Raw genomic sequence first — 21,853 nt, 5'->3', positions numbered from 1 at the left:
TTACAGGTGACTTGTTTCTTTTCACAAGGATGTAGAATTCCTCCAACTTGGAGATCCATTTGTTCATAACCATCTTCCTGCTCCACCCCTCAGCAGGCTCCCTCGGTTCTCACCCTTCTGACTCAGGCCACCTGATTTCCTGTGTCTGAAGACCTTGACCAACTCAAAGTTGCATTCCTTTGGTTGCACTGGGGATTGCTTTATAAGCTTTTCAAAGCATGGTGAAAATTGATGTAATTGGCTTTCTCCTTGCCTCTTCATTTATGGATCTACAACTATGGGGATGTTCTCAGCAAGTTTTAGGAAGGTACAGCCCTTAACCAAAATGTCACTGTAAAGATTTTCAAGAGACATTTTATGCTGCAATTTTGGCTATAAGCTTATGGGCTAGTGCAAAATAATTTTAGGGATGTTTTTTATTTTAAACACTCAACATGCAAATTATAACTATATTCTGAGTGCTCCATTTTTAAACTTCAAAACAGATAAGTAGATTTTCAACAAGAGGATGGTAGCAACCTTTTTTATTTTAATCAGATATTTTATATATTTACATTTCAAATGTTATCTCCTTTACTCCTCCACTCCCCTTTTCCTCCCCTTGCTTATATGAAGATGCTCCCACTCCCACCCTGGCATTCCCCTACACTGGGAAAATGAGCCTTCACTAGAACAGGGCTTCTCTTTTTGATGCCCGACAATGCCATGTGCTACATATATAGCTGGATTCATGGGTTCATCCATGTGTAATCATTGGTTGGTGGTTTAGTCCATGGGAGCTTTTGGGGGAGGGGGTCTGGTTGGTTCATATTGTTCTTCCTATGAGGTAGCAAACCTTTTCAGCTCCTTCAGTTCTTTATCCAACTCTTCCATTGGGGTCTCTATGCTCAGTCTAATGGTTAGCTGCAAGCATCCTCATCTGTATCAGTAAGGCTCTGGCAGAGACTCTCAGGAAACATCCATATCAGGTCCTTGTCAGAAAGCACTTCTTAGCATCAGCAATAGTGTTGGGGTTGGATGGATCCTCAAGTGGGGCAGTCTCTGGATGACCTTTTCTTCAGTCCTTGCTCCACTCTTTGTCCCTGTATTTCCTCCTGTGAGTATTTTGTTCTCCCTTCTAAAAAGGACTGAGCATTCACATTTTGGTCTTCCTTCTCCTTGAGCTTCATATGGTCTATGAATTATTTTTTGAGTATTCCCAGCTTTTGGACTAATATTCACTTATCAGTGAGTGCATAGCATGTGTGTTCTTTTGTGACTGGGTTACCTCATACAGGATGATATTTTTCTAGTTCCATCCATTTGCCTAAGAATTTCATGTAATCATTGTTTTTAATATCTGAATAGTACTCCATTGTGTAGCTGTACCACAATTTCTGTATCAATTTCTCTGTCGAAGGACATGTTGGTAATTTTAAGACTGCTATATGAACATAGTGGAGCATGTGTCTTTGCTGTATGTTGGAGCATCTTTTGGGTAATTGTCCAGGAGTGGTATAGCTGAGTCCTTTACAATGTCCAATTTTCTGAGGAACCTCCAGACTGATTTCCAGAGTGGTTGTACCAGTTTGCAATCCCACCAACAATGGAGGAGTGTTTCTCTTTCTCCACATCCTCACCAGCATCTGCTGTCACCTGAGTTTTTGACCTTAGCCATTCTGACTGGTGTGAGGTGGAATTTCAGGGTTGTTTTGATTTGCATTTCCCTGATGACTAAGGATGTTGAACATTTCCTTAAATACTTCTCATCCATTCGATATTCCTCAGCTGACTATCCTTTGTTTAACTCTGTACCCCATTTTTAATAGGATCATTTGGCTCTCTGGAGTCGAACTTCTTGAGTTCTTTGTATATATTGTATATTAGCCCTCTATCAGATAGAGGATTGGTAAAAATCTTTTCCCAGTCTGTTGGTTGCTGATTTGTGCTAATGACAGTTTGTCTTACAGAAGCTTTGCAGTTTTATGAGGTCCCATTTGTCAATTCTTGATCTTAGAGCAAAAGCTACTGGTGTTTTCTTCAGGAAAATTTCCCCTATACCTATGTATTTGAGGTTCTTCTGTATTTTCACTTCTATTAGTTTCAGGGCATCTGATTTTCTGTGGAGGCCTTTGTTCAACTTGGACTTGAACTTTGTACAAGGATAAAGAATGGGTCAATCTGCATTCTTCTCCATGCTGACCTCCAGTTGAACCAGCACCATTTGTTGAAAATGCTGTCCTTTTTCCATTAGACGGAAGCATCTTTAACATTAGCATATATACAGTGTTGTGAACCCAGTAAGTATCCATTATTTTTTGAAGTATTTATTATTTTCAAGATCTTTGTTATTTCTATAAATTCCACAAGTAATTCTAGCTTGTAAAGCAGCATTTTAATTATAGTATAATATAAAGAGAATGACTTTCCTTTTGTCTCTGGAGTCTTTGTTGACCTTTGGGTCTGAGTCTTCGAAACCTGTATGTTTACAGCTCATGAATGTTTAATGGCTATTAAAGTACCTATTCTAACTTTGACTATGCTAGGCCCACTGGATATAAGTTTTTAAAATGTCGCCACTGTCTAGTTGAAAACTGATTCTCAGTTTGGAGATTACTATAAGAATTACACAAACCATCCCTGGGTGCATAACATCAGGATTTTGAAAGTTTTGCTTTGTAGTTGTAAAAAATACTTTTATAGGGTTAGGGATATTGTTTGGTGGTAGAGTACTTGCCTAGCATGGCTTGTGCTCCCAACATCACCATAGTGCTTTGAGCACTTAATAGGTGCTTCTGTATTTATCACGCTTTGTCCAGGTATAGCTGCTGATACTGGTTCTGGTGAGCCATTATTGGCCTCACAGTAGTTTTTATCTGTGTAGCTATCGATTACTATGCTTGCCATCTTTCTAACAGAGGGCTTTCATCCTAAGATCAAAGTACAATTTGAAAGAAAGAATCTTAGTTATAAACTGTGGATTCTTTATCTTTGTCCATTTTGTCTACTTGGCCAATCTTCTTCATTCTTCATTTTTCTTTACTATTTTTTTTTTGGTCCTATACTGTTCTGGCCTTGAGAATGCTAAATTAATGGATGACATTGAATTTTTAGCCTTCCTTCTTCTGTCTCTCTAGTCCTGCGATTGCAGGTATATTCCATCACACCTGATTTAGGTGATGATGGAGATGGTGCACTCAAGGTAAGCACTCTGCAAAACGAGCTACCTCCTCAGTTCTTTGTTTTTACACACAGGGTAGTGCAGGTTCATAGAATTTTCCTGTGCTGGTATTGCAGGAGTTAGCCAGCATACCCTGCTGGATATGTAACTAATTTCCCAAAGATGGGAGTGTCTAAACTTGGCATGCCAGAAAGTCTTTGGTAACCCTAATCCAGGAGGTAGAGGTAAGAATAGCTAATCCCTCTAAATCGACTCCCCCAAACCATACAATGAGTACCTTTCCTGATAATGGCAGATCATGTATGTTGAGGTTATTGATACCTGTTCTATAAATTGCGCCACAACATCTACTTAAGTTCCATAATTTTTACCATTCTTCCAAGAATTAAATATGGGTCGGAGGAGATACCTTCATTGGTAACGTGGTAAAGTACACAACGTGAGGATATGAGTTTCCCTAGAAGTAGTATTGAAAAGCCAGGCATGCCGGTGCTGACTCTTATGATCTCAAGACGTGCAGAAATTTGTGGCATTTGTGTGCCAGTCAGGCTCAATCTGTGAGCCCCAGACTAAAGTGAAACCCTGTCTTAGAAACACAAGATGTACAGTGCCTGAGCAACAACCCCTGTTTGTCTTCCGATCACCATTCATGCACATATGTGAATGTACACAATCATATACATGAGCTTCTGTATATGAGCACAAAAACTAATTTAGTACAAAAACTAAACAACACCATATATAAAAAGAAGTTTCCCTGTGTGGGTAGCAACAATTTGTGACTGCAAATTGTAAATTTTAAATTGAAATTCTCTCATTGTAAAGAATTATCCTGTTGTCAATTCTGCCACTCATACACATGCAGGTATGGGTAGCTTACAAACATGACTTACTCACATAACTGAACCATTAAGGACCCAAATATACATATGTCCAATAGCACATGTACACGCACACGCCTGCGCACGTGCACACACACATATTTTGATTAATATTGAGTTCTTAATATATGGATGATATAGCTCTAAGCAATTTTCATGTCTTTATAATAATCCTATGTAGTCAATATTAATATTCTCCTTTTCTCATAAACAACATAAATGATGTAGAAAGAAATAAGTTGAGTCCAACATTGACAGATCAAAGCTGGGAATTCAGGTGCTGCCACATGGCCCAGAGTCAAAAAGGAACCAAAGATGTTCCAGGTACTCATCCAGTGCTTCAAGCTGCGGGTCCCTAAATGAGAGCTAAAATCTTGGTGCTACAGGCAAAGCCACATTCCCTTGCACTTGGTCTGGAAAGGAACATTTAGCTCACAAACTGTATGTGAGAACTAGTCCCTGGTGCGTCAGGCGCAAATCTCCAGGCTTACATATTTGGGTTCTGTTGTAAGTAACTCAACATGTTATTGCCCATTCACTCAAGTACACTCAAAGAGGAGCTCTCCCCAAACTTTCCGTCCTGTATTTTAAGACAACGTGGTGAACTGTGATCTCTATGTGGTAGAATCAGCTCATAGCATGGAGGGTCACATCCTTGTGACTACTTTTATTTCAATCCTGGTGGTTTTCTACAGAATTCATTAAGTAGTTCAAAATGTATTAGAAGTGTATTGAAATTATGGGACAAAATTAATTGTAATAATTTTTCTGTTGTTTTGTTTTATTGTTTTGCTTTATTTTTGTTTTGTTTGCTTTTTTTCTATTTGAGATAAGTGTAACCCTGGATGTCATGAAACTTGCTCTGTAGGCCAGGCTGGTCTTGAACTCAGAGATATACCTGTCTCTGCCTCCCAAATGCTGGGATTAAAGCTACCACCTCCTGTCTATTTGTAATACATTTTTAAGGATTTATTTTTACTTTTCAGTTATTAATCTGCATGTGTGTGGAAGCCAGAAAAGTGTGTGAGATACCCTAGAGCTAGAGTTTTAGGTGTTATGAGTCCACCAATATGGATAATGGGGACCCCGAACTCTGGCCTTCTGCAAGAGCTGTATGCTCTTTTAACTGCTCAGCCATCTCTTTTGCTCTAATCTACCTTCAATCATTAAATGTTACCTATTTTAATTTGCTTTTACCACCAAGATTTTCATATGTACATAAACAAAGGGCATGACTTTAAGAATCTATGAATTCCTAGAAACTTAACCAAGTCCTCTGACTGGCGCTGGATCTCTACTGATGTTTGCATGGACTGTTCCCGAGCTCACAGAACCTTTGATTTTTGAGTGTGGGAGAACTTCATAGCATAGATCATGATGTTAAACATGTGTTTGGGCTTTGGCATGGCTTGTGTTCAAATCTCAGTTTTGTAGAGAGCAAGTTTCTTCATGCATCTGTGCATCAGTTTCAAGAGTTGTGATGTGAGAACCATATTTGCTTAATCCCAAATTATGTGAAAATCTTACATTATTCATATGAGATATTTTATTTGTGGAAAACATCTAGGTATGTATCTCCACTTGCTCTAACTGTGTTGGCTGAGATCATCCAGATCTGGTGATTTAATTTTGAAAGCATTTGACAACTTCTATGTTTACATACTATATATTAATTCAGAGTTTTGGGTTTGTTTGTTTGGCTATTGTCATTTTGTTTTGTCTAAAATTTGCGGAATCTGTTTGAAAATATTATACTTCCTGGGGTAGAGAGATTGCTCAGTGTTTAAGAGCTGTGTCTGTGTCCGGAGGACCTTGGATGAATTCCTAGAACTCATGTGTCAGCCGACAACTATTTGTAACTCCAGCTTCGGGGGCTTTAACACCCTAAAACAGACATACAGGCAGACAAAACACCAGTGTACATAAACTAAAAATAAGTACATCATAAATAATTTAAAAAGCATTATCTTATTTAGATAAAATGGTTATGACTTACAAATGAAGCCGATTTATATTAACTTAGAAAAAGTTATAGGGATAATACTAAGTGCACAGAAAGAAAATAGAAAAAATTAGGTACACAGAAAACAAACAGAATTCAATATCCCCACCCTCAAACATAAACAATCTACTGGGAATGCAAACACATACAGTAGTCAGGATGGAGTCAAGGTTTGTAATTGCCATAATGCTGTGGAAAAAAACAGAAGCACAAAAATGCATTCAGCTTTGATCCCTCAGAGAAATTTTGTAGAAGAATTAATTATGTTCTGATTAGACTGTGTCGGGGACAATAAGAAAGGTGTTGGACACAGGTATATTTCACCTGGGGGAGGAGCCTTGGCAAAAGGCAAAGTGGGGAGGAACACAGATCCACAGGTTGGCTATAGCGAATTTGAGTGACAATGGTTGCAGCTAGTTGGCTAGTCAAAGGGAAGTCATCAAAACATTTAAGTAGATTGGGCTATGACTAGTTCTTAGGTTTGCAGCAGTTTGGAATATGGATTTTAAAAAGGGAGATGAGAAACAGTAAAGAGTTTGAAGCTTCAATGTAAGGATGGGATTCAGACAATGGGAGAGTAGGAGGAGCTGAAGCTTCCAAAACTACATTCTCTAATCCTATATAGGATTAGGGTACTGAATTCTGTTTGCTATCTAGGCACCTGGTCTTTCTATTCTGTGCTGTTGGTTCTACTTCTAAAACATAATACTTGCCAAATGGATATGGGCCTGCTTCAGGTACAATGAAATCTTTCCTTTGATCACAATAACTATAAATTTGTGATTTTTCAATGATCACATTTCTACATGGGTTCATTTTAACATGTGATCTGTTCCACAATGCTAAAATTTATTCAGGAGAGCTTATTTATATTTACAAAGAATATTGTGCCCTGCCTTTTGGTTAATTTTCAGCTAAGTACTTTTTATTTCCTGTGAGAATTTTTATAACTGACAATAATGTTTTTTTCTTAACTTTGGCAGCCCAATAATTTCTAAGGTAACAGAGCCTTTATGACCATGAATTAATTTCCTAATGCTCTCAATGAAAAGCCCGGCCTTCCATTATTGGACACCATAATGTGACTTATGGCCACAACAAGTTCATTCCTCTCAGTTTGATATCAATTAGTTGAGGTGCAATGATTTGTTTAGTTCCTCAAATGCACTGTTATCTATGGGTCATCAGATGTGACATTTCTACCAGTTAAAAGTCACCACCATTTCTACCAGTCTGAATAAGTCACCACCTTTGTTACCTGCCACTTTCACCCAAGCCAATCTCCACTTAGGTTGCAAGTCTTTACTTCTGTGCCTTTTTAAAAATGCTGGCAAAGCTTTCTTGCTCTGCATGTCATTTTCATTGCATCTTATTCTTTCTCTGGTCTGTTACTTTTTAATTTCCTCAAGCATGGTAGTTAAATGTTTGATGACGATTGAGTGAATAGCAAGATCTCTGATGGTAGGAGCTTTCATTAGGAATGCCTACCCTTTGGGATAACTTCAGGAGTATTTACTATTTAGTATTTACTAACTGACTGTGAAATCACAATGAGGAAGGAAGGGGCATGGTGATCATGGGATTGAATCATATATGGAGAGCCTTATTTTAAAGCACTGACTTTTTTCTTTAAAGCACTGACTTTTTATATTGTGGATTAAGCCATTGCTGTCTTTTAAGTTTGTTATGTCTGAAGAGAATACACTTAAGAGAATTACTATTCAGCAAGATGCACATAAGTCTTCACTATTGCAAAAGTATTACAGAAACCTGGTGAGAGTCCCATTAACTTTTCTCAAAAGAACTCACAACAAAATGGTATGTGAATTAGATATTGTTGAGTTCACTATCGTCCTGTTTTTATGAATACATTTCCATGAATTATGACAAATGTACACAGCTGTATAACCATAAATACAAGGAAGATAACAAACACTTCTTCATCCAAACCCTTCATATCCATTTCTTATGCTCCTGGGAAGGCAGTATCCTTTGCAACTCCCAGGCAACCTAATCTGAACACTGCTCACACTGATTCCTATTCCAGAATGTTGTAGAAAGAAAATCACAAGTATGTAGACTTTTGTGTGTGTTTTAATTTAGTACAGTTACTCTGAGATTCATTCGTGTCATTATATCTGGCAGTGTTTTCTTCCTTTTGGGGAAAACTCTCAGATTTATGAGGTATAATTGCCATGTAATAAAGTACATATATTAAAGTACATAATTTGAAGAACCTTGTCAGTTATACATACACATCTGAAATGCACCCAACAATAAAGATAATATGTCCAACACACTGAAAGTTCCTTTATACTATTTCTTGTGTAAACCCTCACTCCTCCTCCTCTTCTGGTTGATCTACTTTCTGTCTCTAAAATTAGTTTGCCTGGTATAGGATTTTATATCCATTGGATGCTACGGTATTTTCTCTACCTTGTTTCTTTCATTCTCTTCCATAAATTCACTACCTTGATTACAAGAGGCAGTAGTTCATTTTATTTATTTGTTTGTTTGTTTGTTTACTTTGCAGAAGAGCATGACTGCCTGTGGAAATGTCACATTCTGTTTATTCTTTTGCTGATAAATTTTGGCTCTTTTCCAGTTTTTGGTTACTTTAAATAAAACCACTATAAACATTCTTGTACAGTGTCTTTGTGTACACATATGCTTTGTTTATCTCATAAAATTACCCAGGAGTGGAATGGTGGTTTGACAGAACAAATTGCTCAGTGGATTCCCCAGTGCATGCAATGTTTTATGTTCCAATGGGCAGAATCGAACACTGAGATTCTTTGCATCCTTACCAACCATGGGTATGGCAACCTAGACTTTAGATATTGTAAAAGCATGTAGTGATACCAAATGCAATCTTCAACTTTTGTTTCTCTTCTAGCTGATGATGCCGATTCTCTTCAAGTGCTTATTTTGAAACTGAATTTTCTTTGGCAGAACTGTTCTTTAGATTTTGTGCATCTTTTACACTTTATAAATTTTAATTGCATTTTTTATTTACATTTTCAATATTATTCCATTTCCTGGTTTCCTTTCCAGAAACCCACTATCCCACCCCTCCTCCCCATTCTCCTATGAGGGTGCTTCCTCTTACACCCACCCACTCCCTCCCACCTCCCTGCCCTGATATTCCCCTACACTGGGACATCAAGCCCATTGATGCCAGACAAGGCCATTCTCTGCTACATATGTGGGTGAAGCCATAGTCCATTCCTGTGTCCTCTTGGGATGGTGGTTTTGCCCTGGGAGCTCTGGTAAATTTTATTTTCATTTCATGATCATTGATGTTCTGCCAGCATGTATGTCTGTGTGAGGGTATCAGAACATCTGAAACTGGAGTTACAGGTAGCTGTGAGAACCATGTGAGTACATTGTTAAATTTTAACATGTTTGTCTTTCTATTATCTGTCTGTCTGTCTATCTGTCTACCATATGTTATTTATCTACCCGTCTGTCATATCTATCTGCCTATCTCTGTCTGTCTACCTATCTTTGTATATTTGTATATATGTATGTATGTGTGTATGTATGCATGTATACATCTATTTGTCTCTCTCTATGTATTATCTCTCTGTATGTGTGTATATATGTATGTTTGTATGTATGTGTGTATGTATGTATTTATACATCTATTTGCCTATCTCTATTTGTGTATCTATCTCTATGTATATATGTATGTATCATTTATCATCTATCCATCTTCTACCATCTAACTATTATCTACCTATCTATTATATTTCTATCTATCTTTGTATGTATATATGTATCTATCTATCTATCTATCTATCTATCTATCTATCTATCTATCTATGTATTTATCTATACCTATCTATGCTATCTATCTGTATGTATGTATAATCTATGTATCATCTATTCATCTACTATCATTTGTCTATTATGCATCTATCTAGTTATGTCTGTCTGTATATCATTCTATCTATCTATCTATCTATCTATCTATCTATCTATCTATCTATCTATCTATGTATGTATCTTCATCTTACAGATGTGCCATTCATAACATCGAGATTTTGAAGGTATTTACTACAAATAAAAGAAGACTGACTAAGAAGACCTTCTGCTGTCATTCTGTAGAGTCTTGTTTTAGTGAGTAATGATACAAATGCACATCAATAGAACAGTATTGATTGTAGCAATTGAGCTTGAAACTTTACAGAAGTCTTTAAAATGTAGTCAATATTAAACAGGTTTTTAGCCCAGTATTTTTCTCTCTCTGTCTGTCTTTCTGTCTTTTTCTTTATCTCTCTGTCTCTTTCTGTCACACTGTGTCTTTGTCTGTCTATCTGTCTTTCTGTCTTTTTGTCTCTCTGTGAGTGTGTGCACATGTGTAAACACTTGAGATTGCTTAGGCTGTTCAGTTCAAGGAGCTACACTGCTGTATTTGGAAAATAAAAATTCACATTGCAGCAGGCTTAGAGAAACAGAACCCAAGTCCTAGAGGTATTCTAGACACTGAGTTTTTTGTTGTTCCTTATTAGTTGACTATTGATGAACAAAGAAAAGTTAAATCTGTTTGTTAAATTGTGATTAGGAAAAAAGCAACAACATGACTAGATCATTTGTTTTCAAGCATTATCTGTATTAGCATCCTTTAGGGAGTTTGAAAGGCTCACTTTTTCAAACAGTAGTTTGTTCGGTCTATTTGGGTGATATTTTTATGCTCAGCATCCTGTCTTCTGTGTTTATATTGGCCCTATGGACAACTTGTACCTCAGGTGGCTGAAGTCATAAACATGAAAAAGAATATGCACTTCGGTAACCAGCATCCCTTCTCCTTTTCTCCCTCTTGGTTCTTTTCCTCCCTTCCCCTTCTGTTTTCTCTCTCGTACTGGCAAGTTTTGAAAGCTTCTCATTTGCTACTTATTTTTCTTCATGTTTTTTCCATAATTCTTGTCATAATACAGTAACAAGGAGGCTGTAATCCAGAGTACATGAAGTAACCGCTCTCAAGTGTAGAACTTAACCATAGCAAAATACCTTGTCTTGGCTGGAGAGATGGCTCAGAGTTTCAGAGCACTGCCGCTCTTCCAGAGTAACTGGGTTTCATTGCCAGTGCCCACATGTCAGCTCACAGGCATCTCTGGTCAATGGATCAGATACTCCTTTTTGGTTTCTGAGGACACACAAATGGTGCTTAGACATACATGCAGACAAAATACCAATACCTCTAAAATAAAATAAAATAAAATAAATTTTTACTAAGAATATAAACATAGATTAATCACTGATTATGTACAGTATGTCTCTTTATGTTAGCACATAATTTCTATTATTCATACCTTATGTAAAATCATACCTGTGCTAAATCTGGTCATTGATTAAATTCATATTATATAGAAGTTTTAGTACCTTTCAGAGCCTGGAATCAAGTAGACTTGACTTAGCCTGTATGGCTTTATGCATAACAGCTAACTTACCTGAGAATTGCTTTACCCAGGGCACAGTGTACTGAGACTCACTGGGCTTGTAGAATAGCTAGTATATCTATCTATCTCAAAGCAAACATACTAAACAAATATTGAGACTGTTTGCTATCTTGACTCCTTATATTATGTTAATATTTCCATGTATGTATTCCTATTTCCATTGACTTGATACACAAACACACTACTCTAATTAGCAATTACTCTGGGTAATTATTTTCTGTGAGTCGTGCAGTAAAATCAGCACATATATGCCCTCATGTAATTCTTATGCCAAGTTTATATGGAAGAAATTGTTACTATCTCTATTTTACAAATGCAGAAACTGAGGGAGAGACAGGTTTAGTTGCTCTTTGAGACCTCATGGCCAGTATCAGTACTAAACATGAGTCCAGGCCCTTCAGCTCTAGGGCTCATGAAGGTTATCTGATGACTTTAAAACCGAAGATGATCTGAACTATTGATTTCCTCTCCCTTCTGTATGTTACCTTTTAAAGCTCAGCATGAAATAAACTCAACTTACCTTCTTACTCTTTCTATAAAGATGTATCTAAAATATGAGTGTTTTACTGTCTCATTTGAATGTACATTAATTTTCTATATATCCATTTAAATATGTTTATTTATATGAGATAGGATCTTGCCATCCCAGGATTTACAGCAATCCACATTCTACTACACTCAACCTCCCAAATCCTGGGATTTATGGCAGGATGATCCATACCTGGCTTTGTTTCATTTGGAAATGAAATTATGGTAGACCGACTTCTGAGATATGTTAACATAGACTGGAAAACACCACATTTAAGCTTTTAATAGAAAGGAATTTGTTATATCAAGAATAGAAATCATACTTGTTGTATGCTTGATGAAATAATATCTGATGCTTATTATATTAAAACTTGTCTATTAATAGTTTTACCCAATGAGTTGACACATTTTGAATATTCATTTAATTATAAATGTGTACACACTATGATCACATCCTCAGGGATCACAATTATTAGCTTAAATTTTCTTTGATTAGTAACTACTTAATCAAGAAACTTCATAGGAAACAATTTAAGATGTCTGTGTATATTGAAAGCTGATTTATTTTTTGCATTTGGGTAGTCAACAACTTTTCAGACAAAGAATCAAGCTACCTGAAAATATTGTCATTACAGGGACACCAAGGGAGAAATGTTAATGTCTGAGTATGCACTGAAAAAACAAGGGTCACAGAATTTTTATTACCAAGCAGAGGATGGCATAAATGAATTTCTTCAAGTCCTGGACTCTTGAGGTTCATGGTCAAGGCCATAGTGGGTTTAATTTGTGCCTTTTCCGAGGCCCCACTCCCGGCCTTCAAGATGACTGCCTTTGTTTATGGCGTCACAAGTTGCCTTTAGACCTATGTCTGAATCTTTTATAAAGATAATAGAGCCCGCCCATATTATCACCTTTAACCTTAGTTACCTCATTAAAGACCCTACCTCCAAGGACAGCCATTGTCTAAAGAAAGGGTTAGGACTTCAGCAAATGAATGCTGCCTACTTCCAATTGTAGATGACACAGGACAGAAGAAACTTTCCTGGTAACTACAGGATAACCACAAATTGGGCTACTCTCTGTACTGCAGATATTTTAACACTTCTTAGTCTGTTCACACACAATTGTTTTAGAGTATAAATTCAACCATCCTTATGTAAATATTTAAAACCTAAGCCAGTTACCTTGTCCTCCAGATAGACAGATAGACAGATTTCTGTGCTTTTATCCCTTCCCAGATGTACACCTCTCTGACAACCAGAGTCAATTATTAGGCTATAAAACAAAGACCCTCCAGAAATTGATCCACTTATATCTGCTATCGTTACCTAAACAAGAACAACAACAACAACTACTACTACTACTACTACTACTACTACTACTACTACTACTACTACCACTACTACTGTGTAACAACTCTTCCACATGGTAGCCTTGGTGTGGCTGGTGTAGAGTTTAATCAAGGGATGGAAGAAGGAAATGGTATAGTAGGTGTCTTTGTGTCATCTTGAGAAAACAAGCTGAATACCAAAGCAGGGATGAAAGACTGATTCTATTCTTGGGAAACAGGTTAAATGTGTCCTTCTTTCAGGCTTCTGGTCTCTGGACAGCTGTTAGTCATCTCCTTAATCTAAAGGGATATGCTTACATAAAATGTGTTAAATTGAGGTATGCAAAGATTTCCAGACTCTAAACTATATCATTCTTGAGTTAATGAAAAGTAGACACACAGCAGACCATCATGTGTGTTGAAAGAAAAGCCAAGATAATTTTATCATTATGTTTCCAAGAGTAGAATTTCTAGGTTCTACTGAGATATCTATATCCAGTCAATATTAATTTAAGATTTAAGAGCAATTCGAAGTATAATATAAATACTTCTATTTTGTGAGTTGGTAAGAACATTATACCATCATTTGAAAGGAAAGGAAGTTATTTAGGAAGGTGATGTCAAAGTTTTGTTTAGAAAGTCAAAACCAATTTTAAATATGAACACAAATACTTTTTATCAATTTATAAAAATGTAGTAACAATCAAAAGGGACTACAGGATTAAGAATGAGTGGATAAAGAATTGAGTCTAGACGGATGATCAAAATGTGAATGCTTCACTCCTTCTTTAAATGAGGAAAAAGAATACCCTTGGCAGGGAAGGGAGAGGCAAATATTAAAACAGAGACTGAAGGAACACCCACTCAGAGCCTGCCCCACATGTGGCCCATACATATACAGCCACCCAATTAGACAAGATGGATGAAGCAAAGAAGTGCAGACCGACAGGAGCCGGATGTAGATCTCTCCTGAGAGACACAGCCAGAATACAGCAAATACAGAGGCGAATGCCAGCAGCAAACCACTGAACTGAGAATAGGTCCCCCGTTGAAGGAATCAGAGAAAGAACTGGAAGAGCTTGAAGGGGCTCGAGACCCCAAAAGTACAACAATGCCAAGCAACCAGAGCTTCCAGGGACTAAGCCACTACCTAAAGACTATACATGGACTGACCCTGGACTCTGACCCCATAGGTAGCAATGAATATCCTAGTAAGAGCACCAGTGGAAGGGGAAGCCCTGGGTCCTGCTAAGACTGAACCCCCAGTGAACTAGACTATGGGGGGAGGGCGGCAATGGGGGGAGGGTTGGGAGGGGAACACCCATAAGGAAGGGGAGGGGGAGGGGGATGTTTGCCCGGAAACCGGGAAAGGGAATAACACTTGAAATGTATATAAGAAATACTCAAGTTAATAAAAAAAATGTAAAAAAAAAAAGAATTGAGTCTAGAAAGAATGCATTCTTTTTGCTTTGATCATTGATTTTTGTAAGTATTTATTATACACCCCAAGAATGTCACACTTATTCATATCAATCTATTCCTGAGTGCTTTGATTTTATTATCATAAACCCTATTTTGGCTGTTGATGCCTTTCACCTCCATTTCTTGAACATTTCTTTTCTTCCCTTCTTTTTTCTCTTTTATTATTATTCTTTAATCTTTTCTTACAGTCTGGTCATTATGCCCCTTTAGGTTTGCCCTCATCCCATTCCTCCTCCCCCATCTCTAATAGGATATCTTCCCCCATCCCCATCCCACCAGACCTTACCACTCCCTGGGGCCTCAAATCTCTTGAGGATCGGGTGCTTTTTCCATCACTGAGTTCAGACTAGGAATCTGTGTTCTATATGCGTCAGTGGCCTTAGACCAGTTAGAGTGTGCTGCCTGGTTGGAGGCAAAGTATCTGAGAGATCTGGGGATCCAGATTAGTTGAGTCTGCTGGTCTTCTTATGGGGTCACCTTCCTCCTCAGCTTCTTCCAGCTTTTCCACAATTCAACCCCCAGGGTTCCTGGCTTCTGTCCATTGTGTGGGTGTTAAGTACCTGCACCTGACCCTTTCAGCTGCTTAGTGGGCCTCCAGAGGGCAGCCATGCTAGGCTCTTGTCTGGAAGCACACCATAGCATCAGCAATAGCATCAGACCTTGTTGCCTCAAGTTGAGCTGGCTGTCAATTTGGTCAAATCACTGGACCCTCTTTCCCCCAGTCTCTTCTCCATTTTTGTCCCTATAGTTCTTTTAGACAGGAACAATTCTGGGTCAGAGTTTTTGACTGTGGGATGACAGTCTCTTCCTTCAACTTGATGCCCTGTCTTAGTACTAGAGATGGACTCTACAAGTTCGCATTACTCTACAAGTTCACTGTAGGGCATTTCATGTAATGTCCCTCCCTTTGAGTCCTTAGCATCTCTCACTGCCCAAGTCTCTGGTATATCCTACAGGGTCCCTGCACCTCCTCTCTCCTGAGGTTGTCTGTTTCCATTCTTTCTGCTGGTCCTCAGAGCTTCACTCCTACCTCCCCAATACCTGATGATGTTCCCCCTTTTCCTCCCCCTAACTTCTCCCCCTCCATGTCCTTCCATCCCTCTACTCCCCTCTCCCACATGGTTTCTTTCTTCTCTCTCCCAGGTGAAATTGAGTCATCCTCAGTTGGGACCTTCAGTTTATTAACCGCCTTGATTTTATCCTGTATATTCTGTACATTTTTTGCTAATATCCACTTATTAGTGAGTACATACCATGCATGTCCTTTTGGGACCTCACTCAGGATAATATCTTCTAGTTATCTCCTTTGGCCTGCAAAATTCACGATGCCCTCATTCTTAATAGCTAGGTAGTATTCTATTGGGTAAACGAACCACATTTTGTGTATCCATTCTTCCATTGTGGGGCAGCTGGGTTGTTTCCAGCTTGTGGATATAACAAACAAAGCCTCTATGAACATAGTGGAACATGTGCTGCTATGGCGGGACCTCTTTTGGGTACATGCTCACCAGGGGTATAACTGTGTCTTCAGGTAGATCTATTTCCAACTTTCTGAGGAACCTCCAAATTGATTTCCATAGTAGTTGTACCAGTTTGCAATCCCACTAGCAATAGAGGAGGGTTCTTCTTTCACCACATCATCATCAACATGCACTGTTGCCTTAGACTTAGGCATTTCATTTTCTTTTTTCCTTTTTCTTTTTTTCCAGGCATTTCTTTATCATAATTACCTTAAATGATGCCTTTCACTGGCTTCTTTCTTTAACTTCCCACCCCATTTCCCTAACTTCCTATCTGTACCATTTTTCACTTAGTGTGTACTAAGCACAGGCCTTGATGTTAAGAAAGGAAGTGGGAGCATACCTTGCAGTTCATAGTGATACTGGCATGAGCACACCTATCTTACTTCAGTGCGTGATTTAAAAAAATCAGTAAAGAATCACAAATTTTTAAGGAACTTAAACTGTTCCAATAAATTCATCATTCAGATCATTCCAGTATAATTTTTTATGTTAATTTGATGCTGCTTTTATAGCCTGTCCTGGGCTTCTGAACCATGAAGTGTACTAAAAAAAAATTCCTTCAGCAGCCTGTCATACATAGTCACTAAGCAGCTTTTATTTGTCAAGGTGTGTCAGCAGTAAATATTTTCTCACTGGGACACCTACCTTATAGTCAAGGTGTGAAACTTAATAATATTCTTCTGGTAAGGCAGAAGGGATAATGTGTTCAACTTTGCAGCTCTCATTTAGTAGAGAATAAAAGGTGCTGCAGATGGAACCCACCTTGTCTTTAGTGTATTCCTTGAGGGTGTTAGAGTAAAAACAGAACCATACTACCTTTTCCCAGGATAATGGGAGAGAGAAGCAGAATGAATTGTTCTTAATATGAGCCAACAACCACATTAAGCATTTTTCATATTACTACATGTATGATTAGAGTCATCTCACCAACCCCAAGTGATTATGTTTTGTAAATAAAAAGTTTGTTATCAGTGGCTTTTGGCTGGTGGTATTATTATTGTTAGTATTATTATTAGTTTTTGTATTTAATTTAATTTGATTTAATTATTCTCTGTACCATAGATTAGGGAACCAATGAGCTCACATTCTGGGCAGGCAGTCAACCACTAAACTACATTCCTAGATCCATCCTGTGTGTTTTTATTTTAAAAGTGTCCAAATGATTTTCAGTTTCTGAAGATCATTGGGTGAGCTTTCACGCTGAGCATGCAGTTAGCATTCAAGTGGATTCTCATTAGCTGTTGGAATAAAGGTATATGAAACTGAACATTTTTTGTACTCAGTATATCTCCTGATACATATTGGGTTACTTGATAAAGCAATTATTTAGTGAATGCATAGTTGAATAAAATAGGCTGAAAGTATAAAGTATAAGTTTTTTTGCATAGGTAATACTATATAAGGAAAAATGAAGAATAATGAAATATGGTAGGTCAACGACTATACGTATGCATGTCTAATAGCACATAAAATAGCTTCTAGTTTAATATTAACTTACCCATGAGAGTTTGTACCTTTTATTTTAATTGGATATTTTTATTTACATTTCAAATGTTTCCTTTCCCAGTTTCCTGTCTAAAAACCTCCTATTCCATTCCCTCTCCCCCTTCTTCTATGAGGGCATTCCACCCCCCAACCACCCACCTCTTCCTGCCTCCCTACCCTGACATTCCTACACTGGGAGAGTCCAGTCTTGGCAGGACCAAGGGCTTCTCCTCCCATTGGTGCCCAACAAGGCCATCCTCTGCTACCTACGCATCTGGAGCCACCGTTCTGTCTATGTGTATTCTTTGGGTAGTGGTTTAATCCCTGGGAGCTCTGAGTGGTTGGTATTGTTGTTCTTATGAGGTCACCAACCCGTTCAGCTCCTTCAATCCTTTCTCTAACTCCTACAGTGGGGAGCCCATTCTCAGTTCAATTGTTGGTTGCTAGCATTTGCCTCTATATTTCTCATGCTCTGGCAGAGCCTCTTAGGAGACAGCTATATCAGGCTTCTGTCAGCAAGCACTTCTTGGCATTAGCAATAATTACTGGGTTTGTACCTTTTAAGTGAGCAATTTTTTTTGCAAAGTGTACTCTCTAGGAAAGGTCTTGAACATGAATGGGAGGAGACATGTTCAGTGTATCAGTCAGGACATAATTATTTATAACAGAAGAAATTGGCAAACCACAGCAATGTCCATCTGTGGTTGGATGAGGAAAATATTTTTGTATAGACATACAATGGAGTAAAGCATTGATGGAAGAAAAAATAAATGAGAATTACCCTCATCAACACTGATTGCTGAAACTATGAAGCAACATCCAGTAAAAGGAATGGACCACAAGAAGATGTATCGAGTGAGTTTGATGAGTCTGAACACTTTCATATAATTTAAAATGCTAGAAAATAGAGATACTTTGTTCGTATAGTTAAACCATATTATGTGCTTTACATTCTCTTATGTGTGTCTGTATACATATGAAGCCAGAAGACAACTTTCTCTCCTTCTGCCATCTGGGTCCTGGCAGAGGAACTCAATTATTAAAAGTTTTCTGATGACTAACCTTGTCTACCCATGTTCTAATGGGAAGAGTAAGTACAAACCGGCATGATGGGTCAGCGGATAAAAGTGATCAGCATTTGTCATAAAAGCCTGGTGTCCTGAGTTTGCGCTTCAGAATCTGTGTAAAAGTCCAAGGTGATGACTAAGAAAACAGACCTGTGCTATGGCAAGTGTACACCATACCCCACAGCACATGTGGCCCCCACATAATTATAATAAATAAATAAATAAATAAATAAATAAATAAATAAATAAGAATTAAGCAGCCAGAGACAGAGCCTAGGGATTTTAAGAGTGCTTGCTGCTCTTGCAGAGAACCAGAACTAGGTTTCCTGAATCCGAGTTAGGTAACTCACAAACCAGCCACAGGGAATATTCAGTCACTTCTGGCCATTGCATTGTGAGTGTGCAAGTGCATACATACATGCAGTCACATAGACAAAAATCCATTTACATAACTAAAAATAAAATTAAAAATTAAGAGTAGGAATAATAATAAGAGCTTTATATTAATGCTGCATATTTTCACTCATGCCTCGCATACATATATAACTGGAGAAAGGCAAGGAATTGGGCTGTCATTGGTCTTTTTTGTTTGGATAAAGCTACTTGGTGTCTCATTTATTATACAACATATATATTCTTCCATGTCTATGTATTTTACAATAAAAATGTTATTAAGGTATTTATTAGGACACAGATGTCTTGTAATGCCCTTGTTCTCATGGAGATTTCAGTGAAGGTAAATCCCAGCTGCAGTTACTATGTCATTTTGAATGAGTAGTCCACGGTGTCTGAAGACTATTGGCAAATGATAGGATCTGATTCAGACAGGGCAGGAGATTCACCTAGAAAGAACGAACTGGGCTGCCATCTAAATGAAAACGGGAAGTCAGTATGGGAACAAAGAAGCGAGGAAGGATATTCCTGATTTGCCAAGGCTTGTGGTGCATGACAGGTGTAGCCTTATGGAGAGAAGACAGGAAAGCAAGCCAGAAGAGCTGTGCAAAAGACAAAAAGAAAAATTGGGAACAGCATTACCTGAGGGATAGCAGAGGTGAAAATGAGAATCTTTCAGATTATATTCTGCTTCTTCCTTCCAGGAGACTGATCACAACCTAGTGAGGTGGTGTAAGAAGGGATATTGTGTGAGCAGATTCTATCTATATAGTTAGAAAGAAAGGTCTAGACACAGTGGTTTTAACATTCCAGGTAACACCATGAGAGTGCAGATGAAGGTGCGGTTAGAGGAGCCAAGAAGGAAACTGGCAGCTGAGAAATTTTAAGGGTAAAATGACAGATAGATACAATGGAAGTGAAAAATATTCCTCAGGAGTGGTATTTTGGCCACAGTGATGGCTCAGCACATAGAGGCACTGTAACCAAGCTTGAGTCCACTTCCCAGAACCATCGTGGTAAAAGGAGAGAACTCACTCTGAATATGGCCCTCTGACCTTCATATGCACACTGTGGGAGCACATGTGCTCATTTATATACTAAGGGGGCAGCTTTCAAAACAACCGATATAGGAAGATCACAGGGCAAAGGTCTTGACTGTGTACATTGGCTATTAGATACACACAGTGAACATTAATACCCTGAAGGCTTTTGAGAGCAAACACTGACTCTGTATTCATAAGTTTTGCTTCAGTCAATAAATCTCCATCCATCCATCCATCCATCCATCCATCATCCATCCATCGACCTACGCACCCACCTACCTACCCACCTACCTACCTACCTATCTACCTACCTACCAGAAGATCATATTTCACGTGGCCCAGACCCTGAATATTATATAAAACTGAGTTTGTCCTTGAAATCCTGACACTCCTTCCTCCACCTCCCACCCCCAAACATTAGGATTATAGGAATGTAGTACTACCCATGCCTGGCTCTTTAAAGAATGTTTTAAGTCACACATACAACTTGAGACTGTGTTTGCTTCTTTTACTATATTTGGACAAAATATAGACACAAGACTATAAAAGCTGCTTGTATTTTTCTTTTCTTTCTGTTTTAGTTTCTGACACTCATCACTTCCATTCACCAAAAATAAATGAATAAATAAATAAATAAATATCAATGGATCAAAATCAACATGGTAGATAAGTACTGTTTTTTAATCACTATGGTTAAAATATTTATCTCAAAATTACTAGAGATATCTGATAGACTTATATTAAGTTTCATAAAGGATGCTCTCTGTTTTTGTTCTTTGAGAAGGCAATGTTAACCAGGGCTAAATCTCAAGTCTAAAATTGAGTTCTAGAAGTACAGCATTTTACTGGTTTATGTTAATTAAACTACCATGTCTAAGCCTGCATCCAACAGTATAACAGTATAACACCTAGAGTAGTACTCCTGTGTGTGAACGAAACTCTAAAAAGACAGGAGGACAGAATGCATATACTTAAAGGTTAGTTCCATAGCTGACTTGACCAGAAAGTAGGAGAATTCAGAATTTGTTCAGCATAATATCACTCCGAGGAAGTGAGCAATATTGAAAGGACCACCCTTCTCACGGCTCTCAATGGCAGGTTTTCATGGCATACAGTCTAGCATTTAAGACACATTTATTTTTGAACAAAACTTTTGGCTAGCTCAAGTTGGCAAGCCAGACTGAAAACCCTTTCATGAAAATGGGTACCTTGAGAAGGAATGGAAACATAGAAGGGGTGTGGAGAAGAGAAAGAAGAGGAGTGTGGCAGTGAAGATGAATGCTGGGTGTGATGTAAGAAAAGGAAAGATTATCTGAAGAAAATAATTCATCTTACCATCAGGACTGCCTAGTTTTGTGCTGATTAGGCACAAACTGGAGTCATCCTAGAGGAGGGAACCTTCATAAGTTAGGACAGCAGTTAAATCTATAGGTATTTCCTTCACTGTAATATGCTCAATTGAGCTATTCTGGTATTATAAGGCATTTTATTAGTAAG

General features: G+C 38.0%; 1 protein-coding gene across 1 annotated transcript in view; it reads left to right on the top strand.

The window, feature by feature from the left end:
• The window catches only part of Hnf4g (hepatocyte nuclear factor 4, gamma), a 149,602-nt gene that overhangs the window by 1,169 nt on the left and 126,580 nt on the right, over positions 1-21,853 (top strand).

The sequence above is a fragment of the Rattus norvegicus genome, chromosome 2 (genome assembly GCF_021556685.1).
Source record: "Rattus norvegicus strain SHRSP/BbbUtx chromosome 2, alternate assembly SHRSP_T2T, whole genome shotgun sequence".
Lineage (NCBI taxonomy): Eukaryota > Metazoa > Chordata > Mammalia > Rodentia > Muridae > Rattus > Rattus norvegicus.
The sequence above is the reverse complement of the archived record's forward strand: the minus strand, read 5'-3'. Positions and strand labels throughout refer to the sequence as shown.